This window comes from Oncorhynchus gorbuscha, linkage group LG17 (genome assembly GCF_021184085.1).
Source record: "Oncorhynchus gorbuscha isolate QuinsamMale2020 ecotype Even-year linkage group LG17, OgorEven_v1.0, whole genome shotgun sequence".
Lineage (NCBI taxonomy): Eukaryota > Metazoa > Chordata > Actinopteri > Salmoniformes > Salmonidae > Oncorhynchus > Oncorhynchus gorbuscha.
This window is the reverse complement of record NC_060189.1, coordinates 25592863-25604636: the sequence shown is the minus strand read 5'-3', so window position 1 is coordinate 25604636 and position 11774 is coordinate 25592863. Positions and strand designations below refer to the sequence as shown.

Below are 11774 nucleotides of genomic sequence, written 5' to 3'. Positions count from 1 at the left end.
AGAGAAGCATTGTTTAGCATAACAATGAACCACTTCCAAACATCTTTCATTCTCAGACGATGAGTTTTCACATCCATAAACAGCTTGTGGCCGTGAGCAGAGGAATAAAAAAAGACTTCACAGGAAGACTGGGACATTATAATTGAAGTCATTACCCCACAGCCTCTCATGACTCCAGTATCTACAGAGGAGAAGGACTTGATATGTATTACCTCTACACCCAACCAGAGGACAAAAGCAGCTCTATAATAAGGTGTGTTGGTATGGGGAGTTATAGACACAGCTAGGGCTGTTGCGGTGGCCGTATTACCGACACACCAGCGGTCACGAATCATGAAGGCAGTCAAATTCAATATGACCGTTGAGTCACCGTAATTAGGTTTCTCCAAGCTCTGAGGCTGGCCTCGTTAGTTATTGGTCTGTCACATGTTATGAACCAGGATTGGTCGGTCACATGAATGAAACAAAACAGTAATGATTCATTAATTATGATAAATCATGCAAATATATAACTTGTCTGTGTATAGCCTTATATAAGATGACTGCCAAAGCAGGGCTCCTGATTGACGTGTACATTGAGTTGGTTGGAACCTCTCCAGTGCCTGACAAATAAGGATGATTCATTTAAGATTTAGGTAGTGTCCCTGTATAAGAATTTCCCAAATGGAGGATATTAGATTGACATAGGCTAGTGCTTTTGCTGTTGCTTAGGCCTACTCATCTTGTTGGCTGACGAAAAGTAAATGTGAACAGTTTTTCCAATATCTTCAGTATGCACCTAGGAATTGGATAAGGACACGCATAGTTGCGTCCCGGATGTGTCTGACTTGTAAGCGTGTGAGAAAGACCCAATCACGTTGTGACGGCCCTGAATTTTTCTGAACCGTCTCAGTGCTTCTCCTTCCAATAGGGCGCTTTCCCATTAATTCCCAATTAAATAGCCAGCATCAGCTGCGCAAAAGTGGGGTTGTGATGGAGACGTGAATGAGGATGTGTTCAACCCTCAGTTCCGAAGCTTGTCTATGCCGTTTGTTTTGTTGCCGTTAAACGTGTGTTTTGTAGGCTAATAGAGTTTACCCAGGATCGGATCCACTCTTTGCGTCCGTGGACTACACCTCTCCGTTCTTCGTGGCCTTTCTCCGCTGGAGATCTATTGGCAGATTGGATTGTCTGACTGACCGACTACCACCTTTTTGTATACGGAATTTCATTTGTTTTGATGTGATGTATAAGGTGATGATTTATGTAGTTAGTTGTAGTTGAGGACTAAGTAAGAGTTGATACGTTTTACAGTTCTGTGGTAAAATAATTGTTATATTGATTGTGTGATTAATACTGGGTTTACGCTACACTTGAAATAATGGACAAACATTGCGTGACAAAGGTCACTTGAGTTCCCTGAACTCCTTTACCGGGCTGGACTCTAGGCCCGAGGTACAGGACATTGCTAGAAGAACCAGAACTCATTGATATGTGTGTGTGATCATTGATGTTGCTAATACAACCCACGCAAAAGAGTATAGTTGTTTTTTAAGTTCTTTCCAATGTTTTAAGGGTTTATGAAAAGTTTATTTCCATCCTGATTTTTACATAAGTCCTTTGTATTGGTGTAGACTTGACGGACCAGATGGGACTCATTCCCTCCCAAACCAAAAGGAGAAACCAAAGTTTTCTCTGGTAGGCACAACTTACCTGGCACCCCTATAAATAATAACCTCAAGTCAAAACCGTTACAACGTGACGGAGAGCCATGTGAGTGTGAGACGCTTCGGATTGCGCAGCACTCTCAGCGAGAAGGGCACAACACAGCACTCTGGCCACAAAATGAATGGATTTTTTTTAGGGTGCATTACTGCCACGAAGGGGATACCGCCATGAATTTCGAGGGCATTATCAAGTGCTTGTCAAATTGTGGTTGAGTGACTATTGGAGTGTGTACAGCCTGCACAAAAAAACAAAGCAGAGCTCGTGCCTTTCAAGCAACTTTTCAAAATCATCATTAGTCTCATGCAGCCTTACGATGTATTAAAAATCGAAACATATAGCTACATATACATATAACATTATTTGTAGAACAACTAAAGGCACATTAATAACTAAGCATATAGGGGTACATATTTCTGTGCGCACTCCCTCAAATAATTTGGAGAAAATATCTACATTTTCTTCAGCTTTGTGCAATTGTATTCTTCATACTACGGAATTATAAGCAAATCGTGTCTGCTAAGTGAACTAGTGTAGCCCACAGCCATTTGGCATAGCCACATCAGGACCTAACATAAGGATAGCTATTTTCTATTTATTCGGAAATAGACTACATTTTCTTCATATTATGCTTCTTTACAACTGTCTCAAATAAATAATGGATTTATTGGTGTAGGTTATATTACAGGGATTTATTCGACTTTTGAAATTGCTTGTAGGCTGTGTGGAAGGCAGGATGTGTTTAAATTCATTAACGGTCATTTACCGTGAAACCAACAGCTAATTGCTTGACAATCAACACAGCCTGAGCAACAGCTACTACATGCTGGGAATACAGAGCTCACAAGTCTTACAGCCATGTGTACCCATTTCACTGGACTATCTCATAGGCACATTGGCAGTGAGTACAAACATAAAACCATCAGAGAGGTGCCCATCAGTGATGAGGAACACAAGGCAAAGCTGGGGCATGGGTCATGACTCAGGACATAGTCAGAAACCTGCAGAATCACAGTGCATGCCTACAGTTATCTACACTGGGAGGAGGGTGGAAGCACGCTTTATTCTGAGCATGACATCGGTGTCCCTATATCCCCTGCAATAAATGAGTGGAAGTTGGAACCAAGGCAGCCTGTCCTTGTCATGCAAACCGAGCATTTACGGGTCAAATACAACCAGCACTTGAGTGCCAAAGTAAAGTTAACGTTTATTCTGGGTCTGCCAAGACCAGCGCTTGCCTCTTCATCTCAGTCACATTAATTTAACATTGGTGGAAAAAGCTTCCTTTGCCGTCCCTTCTCTCCGACTCGGAGACGGTCACCGACCCAGCGCCCTCGGGTGGTGGCCGGCTGTTACACCGCGCATACTCGGATGAGTGAAGAATTTTCCTGGTATTCAGATCAAGAGGGAACGGCGACTCTCCGCTGGGACAACCCTCAACCTTCGTCAGGAGAGAAACGCAAGTCAGTTCAAATAGATTCATTGATTTCTATGTATGAAAATACAATGGTTTCAAACTTGTAGACGCACAACCACAGGTGTGGAAGCATAACGTTACTTGTCTGGAGTTGTTTGTTGAATACCTTGACAAACTGCATCAATGTCAATATGAATAGGTAAACATTACCAATCTGCAGAGGTAGGCTAAATGCGATCCAAAACAAAAGGGTGTGCTGCGACAGGTGTTATTGTAAATCGGAACCGAACACTTTAACTGTCTGTGTAAAACACTTTATATGACTAAAACACTTACAGTAAACCTGCAGTTGTCAGGGTCCCGTCCATGAGTTGCATTTCCCCGAAATGAGTTCATTCTCCTTGGTCTGGGTATACCTACTAGACGTAGTTCTCACATACACTCAACTGCGAAGTTGTAAATTGAAGTGTCAGTGCCTACACACTTGTGACTAAAGCAAACCCGTCTGCTAGCTACCACTTCTGTAGAGTGTAGACTAATAACCATGGTTGTGTGCTGCACTGGATCAGTCCCATGACAGTACATTACGAGATACATTAAGTATTTGTCCTGAGGGCGGGAATGAACTCTTTTAAATGGGTGGGGTTCACAAGACAACTTTTGGGAAACCTTTTGACGCATGATTTGACACTGCAATAGTAAGTCACTTAACCGTAGGTTCATGGATCAGACATGGTAGTTCAATGTGTGGTAGTTGTATTAGGTTTGTAGGTTATTAGGCTAGATATTTATAAAGCTGAACTTGCCCATTGTAATTGCTGCTTTTATCAATGCATTGCAGTAGTTTCAAGTTGTATTAGTCGTATGTACAGGATACACATGGAATACAGAATACCGTCTAACGAAATGCTTACTTGCAGGTTCCTTATCGAGAATGGAACAATAAGACATAATAAAATATAAGATATGAACATAAAGTTCAGTAGAATATAATAAACATTTTAGCATTTTACAATAAACAAGTATAATACAGGAAGTGATGTTCAATATTTAGACATGTATCAGAGACGGGGGCGATTTGGGGTGCAGGTGTTTAAATTGTAATGCAAGAGCTTCGCAATGAGCCGGTTTGAGATCTTTGGTGAAACAAGGCTTGTCCCTTTTATCTCAGTTGGATCTTCCCGTTTTTTGAATGAAACTATTTTGTAGGGAAAACCGTGAATTGATCAGTGCAGTGCGCACAGAGTCAGAACTTGCATTCAGGTGTGTGTAACTTGTAACGATTGTCCCGTAGGAAGGATCGGAGGACCAATGAGCAGCGCGCTAAGTGTCCATTTTAATATATAAAACTGAACACTACAAAAATACAAAATACCAACGTGAATGAACAAAAGAAAATCGAAACAGTCCCATATGGTACAGACACAGGAAACAATCACCCACAACTCAAGTGATACCAGGCTACCTAAGTATGGTTCTCAATCAGGGACAACGAATGACAGCTGCCTCTGATTGAGAACCATACCAGGCCAAACACAGAAATCCCAAATCATAGAAAAAGGAACATAAACAACCCACCAAACTCACTCCCTGACCATAGTAAAACAAAGACATAACAAAAGAACTAAGGTCAGAACGTGACATAACTTAGGGCTGGCTATTCATTACAAGGCTAATATATGTAGGCTGTTGGCTTAGCTGCCTTCCAGTTCCAGATCAAATGTTAATATGTAAAAAAACTTAATGACAAAAATTAATGTCTTATTTTCAAAGCATTATCAAATACAGAGCCGTTTAAACTGCAATTTCAAAGTAGTTGATGTATACTTTATGTGCTTTGATAGCTGAACAAAGGATATTAGGCTATTCTCTTAATAAAACATCTTATCTGGGTGCACAGAGGACCTTGTATTAGATCAAATTTTATTTGTCACATACACATGGTTAGCAGATGTTAATGCGAGTGTAGCGAAATGCTTGTGCTTCTAGTTCCGACAATGCAGTAATAACCAAAGAGTAATCTAACCTAACAATTTCGCAACAACTACCTTATACACACAAGTGTAAAGGGATGAAGAATATGTACATAAAGATATATGAATGAGTGATGGTACAGAACGTCATAGGTAAGATGCAGTAGATGGTATCGAGTACAGTATATACATATGAGATGAGTAACGTAGGGTATGTAAACGTATAGAAGTGGCATGTTTTAAAGTGGCAAGTGATACATGTACATTACATTACATTTAAGTCATTTAGCAGACGCTCTTATCCAGAGTGACTTACAAATTGGTGCATTCACCTTATGACATCCAGTGGAACAGCCACTTTACAATAGTGCATCTAAATCTTTTGAGGGGGGGGTGATAAGGATTACTTTATCCTATCCTAGGTATTCCTTAAAGAGGTGGGGTTTCAGGTGTCTCCGGAAGGTGGTGATTGACTCCGCTGTCCTGGCGTCGTGAGGGAGTTTGTTCCACCATTGGGTTGCAGTAGATGCTATAGAGTACAGTATATACATATGAGCTCAGTAATGTAGGGTAGGTAAACATTATATTAAGTGGCATTGTTTAACTTCTTGCGTCGAGCCATCCCGGATCCGGTATCGTGACTACAGCCTCAAGCTCATTACCATAACGCAACGTTAACTATTCATGAAAATCGCAAATTAAATGAAATTAATCTATTTGCTCTCAAGCTTAGCCTTTTATTAACAACACTGTCATTTCAGATTTTCAAAATATGCTTCTCAACCATTGCAAAACAAGCATTTGTGTAACAGTATTGATGGCTAACGTACCATTTAGCATTAGCATTCTGCATGCAACATTTTCCACCAAAACCATAAAAGCATTCAAATAAAATAATTTACCTTTGAAGAACTTCAGATGTTTTCAATGAGGAGACGCTGTTAGATAGCAAATGTTCAGTTTTTACAAAAAATATTATTTGTGTCGACTAATCGTTCCGTTTTGTTCATCGCGTTTTGGTAAGGAAAATAATAATAAAAAAAAAACAAGTAATTAAAACGCGAACTTTTTTCCAAATTAACTCCATAATATCGACAGAAACATGGCAAACAAGGTTTAGAATCAATCCTCAAGGTGTTTTTCACATATCTATCGACGATAAAATCCATCGTGGCAGTTTACTTTCAATTCTGAAGAAATGGAACACGCATGGACTTACTGATTACGCACACAGGACACCGGGCGGGACACCAGGTAAATGTAGTCTCTTATGGTCAATCTTCCAATGATATGCCTACAAACACGTCACAATGCTGCAGACACCTAGGGGAATATACAGAAAGCACAGGCTCATTCCTGGTGCATTCACAGCCATATAAGGAGACATTGGAACACAGCGCCTTCAGAATCCGGGGCATTTCCTGTATGAAACATCATCTTGGTTTCGCCTGTTGCATTAGTTCTGGGGCACGCACAGATAATATCTTTGCAGTTTTGGAGATGTCAGAGTTGTGTCTTTCCAAGGCTGTCAATTCCATGCATAGTCGAGCATCTTTTCGTGACAAAATATTGCGCTTAAAACGGGCACGTCTTTTTATCCAATAATGACACAGCGCCCCTATAGGTTCAAGAGGTTAAAGTGGCTAGTGATACATTTTCCATTATTAAAGTGGCTGGAGTTGAGTCAGTATGTTTGCAGCAGCCACTCAATGTTAGTGGTGTCTGTTTAACAGTCTGATGGCCTTGAGATAGAATCTGTTTTTCGGTCCCTGCTTTGATGCACCTGTACTGACCTCGCCTTCTGGATGATAGCGAGGTGAACAGGCAGTGGCTCGGGTGGTTGTTGTCCTTGATGATCTTTATGGCCTTCCTGTGACATTGGGTGGTGTAGGTGTCCTAGAGGGCAGGTAGTTTGCCCCCGGTGATGCGTTGTGCAGACCTCACTACCCTCTGGAGAGCCTTACGGTTGTGGGCGGAGCAGTTGCCGTACCAGGCAGTGATACAGCCCGACAGGATGCTCTCGATTGTGCATCTGTAAAAGTTTGAGTGCTTTTGGTGACAAGCCAAATTTCTTCAGCTTCCTGAGGTTGAAGAGGTGCTGCTGCGCCTTCTTAACCACGCTGTCTGTGTGGGTGGACCAATTCAGTTTGTACGTGATGTGTACGCAGAGGAACTTAACTTACTACCCTCTCCACTACTGTCCCGGCGATGTGGATAGGGGGGTGCTCCCTCTGCTGTTTCCTGAAGTCTACGATCATCTCCTTTGTTTTGTTGACATTGAGTGAGAGGTTACTTTCCTGACATCACACTCCGAGGGCCCTCATCTCCTCCCTGTAGGCCGTCTCGTCGTTGTTGGTAATCAAGTCTACCACTGTAGTGTCATCTGCAAACTTGATAATTGAGTTGGAGGCATGCATGGCCACGCAGTCGTGGGTGAACCGGGAGTACAGGAGAGGGCTCAGAACGCACCCTTGTGGGGCCCCAGTGTTGAGGATCAGGGGGGTGGAGATGTTGTTACCTACCCTCACCACCTGGGGGCGGCCCGTCAGGAAGCCCAGTACCCAGTTGCACAGGGCGGGGTCCTGACCCAGGGTCTCGAGCTTGATGATGAGTTTGGAGGGTACTATGTTCAGTTAAATGCTGAGCTTTAGTCGATGAACAGCATTCTCACATAGGTATTCCTCTTGTCCAGATGGGTTAGGGCAGTGTGGTTGCGATTGCGTCGTCTGTGGACCTATTGGGGCAGTAAGCAAATTGGAGTGGGTCTAGGGTGTCAGGTAGGGTGGAGGTGATATGGTCCTTGACTTGTCTCTCAAAGCACTTCATGATGACGGAAGTGAGTGCTACGGGGCGGTAGTCGTTTAGCTCAGTTACCTTAGCTTTCTTGGGAACAGGAACAATGGTGGCCCTCTTGAAGCATATGGGAACAACAGACTGGGATAAGGATTGATTGAATATGTCTGTAAACACACCAGCCACCTGGTCTGCGCTCTGTGGACACAGCTGGGGATGCCGTCTGGGCCTGCAGCCTCGCAAGGGTGAACACGTTTAAATAAAAAGCAGCCAGTCATCACTGATAATAAACTCATTGGTACCCGATGTCCGTTGAAAATGTCTCTTTAAAGCACATATATAGTTTGCTGGGTGTGAATGTTTTCAAGTTTGATTTAAGATTTTACTTTATCATAATTATGCCAGAGAAGAATACAATTCGATACACAATTGTGTGCTCATGGTTGGGTTTTTGCAAATATAAGAATTGGGTAGTCTATATTATTCAACCTTTATCAGGTCTGTCTCAAAGAGATAAAACACTATTTCGAAGCAAGATTTACCTGAGGGATATCAAGGTGGTTTAAATGATGGAGTTGGCTTATTAGGGTTGTGGGGATGCCCATAATAAACTCTATATTTGACCCAGTTATGCCCCTTCCCCACAACAAACAAACGATCAACCAAACACACACTAATACGCACAGACACAACCACAGCCTAGACATGTTAACTGGAAGGATTCACTAAAGCTTCAGAAGACCAATAATTACTCTCCGTAGTAAAGATGATTTACCATGTCCGATCGCCACCCAGTTCCCCACTGGAGAAGGTTTGTGTCACCCTGGGCCGCTGATGAAATCCCAAGGACCACATCCCATGGGACTACTACCCCTACATCTGCTGCCCTTGAGCATGTAGGGAAATCGCTCTGGCATATCATTAATACTGCTCAATATCTTATCCAACTTGATAACCTTCGCAGTACACAGGGCTTCATGAGAACCATTTACCGAATATTGGTACGGTTGTTGACGTGGTGCTGAGATAACAGGAAAGAAATCTGCGTCTTGGAGGCAGAGAATAATCTTTCGATGGTGCTTTAAGGAATGATTCATACACCAATACAAAAAGGCAAAAGTTATTCCAATATAAACATTTGTATCAATATTCCTATTTTGTAAAACTGAATTATTTTTGTCTAGAATGCTTTTTTTGTTTATTTATCAATAGCCTATTCATTGTACTCTCCTTCTGAAACATCAAAGATGCTGACTGAGGTGGTGAGCAGCATCCTTCACCGGAAAATTTGTCAAACTGTCTGGAATCCAATTTGCCCTTACCTTCAGCACCTCGGGCAGCGACCATAGCCAAGGCACTTTTTGTCTGGACTTCAGAAACGGTTCGATACGACGAGGCTATTGACATTAATAACACGAGGGCACACGAGAGAGCGAGAACGGAAGAGAGAGACATTCTGTATTTCCCAATGATCACACAGACCCAGGGGCGCCATATGTGGGAGAAGTTAGGATGATTCTAAGGGCCTGTGACTGACAGGGGCCCTGAACAATTGTTAGAACATGAGGTACGTTTTTTTTCAATATTAAATTATTAACCTATCATCATTAATATAATATTTTATTCACAATGTACTAATAAAACAAACTTTTTCTTTTCTTGTTTTTGGAAATATGTAAACATCCAGAGAGCCTCTATATGTCATTTGGCATAACTGCAGGTACTGCAATGCATTGAGGACAGGAATGTGATTCTCCAGTCAGGAAAAACGTCACTTGACACAGAGGCAGTCAATATCAGAGCCTTAAAGGAAGAGATGCAGGCTCTTCGAGATGGACGGGAGTCCCTCCTGTCTGAGGCAACACTGATTGCTACGCAAGTGGATGTTGCACCTCAATTTAGCAAGGAACACAGCCGCCAGGGGAAAAGGAAGAGATTTCATGAGGAGACCGCTCAGGACAGTGCAGCTATAGACAACATCATAAGTGACTTGGACACTAGGTTCCACACCACTGCAAAAATTGAAGAATAATTTTATGCTGTTCTGAAAGTTTGGCAGATTAGTGAGGATAAAGTCCCTTCTGTGTGCCAACCACTGATCATGAAGTATTCCAGATATCTGACACCTGAGTTTCAACATGAAGTAAGACACCTGAACACTGTATATGCTGCATCTTTCCCCCCTAACTTGTCCCCTCTTGGTCTCCTGAACACTGTATATGCTGCATCTTTCCCCCCTAACTTGTCCCCTCTTGGTCTCCTGAACACTGTATATGCTGCATCTTTCCCCCCTAACTTGTCCCCTCTTGTTCTCCTGAACACTGTATATGCTGCATCTTTCCCCCCTAACTTGTCCCCTCTTGGTCTCCTGAACACTGTATATGCTGCATCTTTCCCCCTAACTTGTCCCCTCTTGGTCTCCTGAACACTGTATATGCTGCATCTTTCCCCCTAACTTGTCCCCTCTTGGTCTCCTGAACACTGTATATGCTGCATCTTTCCCCCTAACTTGTCCCCTCTTGGTCTCCTGAACACTGTATATGCTGCATCTTTCCCCCTAACTTGTCCCCTCTTGGTCTCCTGAACACTGTATATGCTGCATCTTTCCCCCTAACTTGTCCCCTCTTGGTCTCCTGAACACTGTATATGCTGCATCTTTCCCCCTAACTTGTCCCCTCTTGGTCTCCTGAACACTGTATATGCTGCATCTTTCCCCCTAACTTGTCCCCTCTTGGTCTCCTGAACACTGTATATGCTGCATCTTTCCCCCATAACTTGTCCCCTCTTGGTCTCCTGAACACTGTATATGCTGCATCTTTCCCCCCTAACTTGTCCCCTCTTGGTCTCCTGAACACTGTATATGCTGCATCTTTCCCCCTAACTTGTCCCCTCTTGGTCTCCTGAACACTGTATATGCTGCATCTTTCCCCCCTAACTTGTCCCCTCTTGGTCTCCTGAACACTGTATATGCTGCATCTTTCCCCCCTAACTTGTCCCCTCTTGGTCTCCTGAACACTGTATATGCTGCATCTTTCCCCCATAACTTGTCCCCTCTTGGTCTCCTGAACACTGTATATGCTGCATCTTTCCCCCCTAACTTGTCCCCTCTTGGTCTCCTAAATGCAATTTGTCAGATGCAGCTGCAAAGCATTTTTGGGAAAGTGTGCATTGCTTTATGTATATTTTGCACACTGCCTGTGACTGTTGCTGGTGGTGAGAGAGCTTCCAGTAAGCTAAAACTGATAACTATTTGAGGTCCACTATGTTCCAGGACAGGATTTGTAGTCTTGCCATGCTGTCCATTGAAAGTCAGTTAGCTAGAAAGCTGGACTTCAAAGACCTGATCAATGACTTTGCTAGCAAGAAGGCTCGACACTGGGCTCTTGGTGAGTAAGGCTGAGCAAGGGCCAGTGATAACTCTAATGGCATGGCTATGGATATTGGATCACTACACACATGATGCCCACAGGCTGAGAACAAGATATATCTCAAAGTAATGGCTGGTTTGCCATACACACTGTTGTGCACAATCTAGACCCCAAGTGGAAGAAACCTATTAATTTGGTGACCACTTGACCTTTCCTCTAGCGCCACCATTAGGCCTTTTAATTTTCATTTTGTTTTTCATTTTCCATTTCCACTTTTACAGCTGCTTATTTTCTTTTTGGTATGTATACTTAATTCAAAAATCTGTTGCTGATTTTATTATTTTGTTTGTTATATCATTATATAGTTGATAATGTTAAATTATTTAAGTTATATTTTAAGGTATTCATTCATGTTTAGAGAATTTTACATTCACGAATTTAGACTGTAAAAGATGGCCTTTAGCGCATTTCTAATAGAGGGCATCAAAAAGTGAATTGCACTGTATTCAGAGTGTTGCA

The 11774-nt window shown here is 42.4% G+C and overlaps 1 long non-coding RNA gene across 1 annotated transcript; it reads left to right on the top strand.

Annotated features, from left to right (window-relative positions):
- The first annotated feature begins 3073 nt into the window (after nucleotides 1-3073).
- On the top strand, nucleotides 3074-10102 carry LOC124002198. Its single transcript, XR_006832947.1, has 3 exons — nucleotides 3074-3167; nucleotides 9135-9454; nucleotides 9575-10102. It is a non-coding gene; the product is annotated as an uncharacterized LOC124002198 (long non-coding RNA).
- Nucleotides 10103-11774: the final 1672 nt, after the last annotated feature.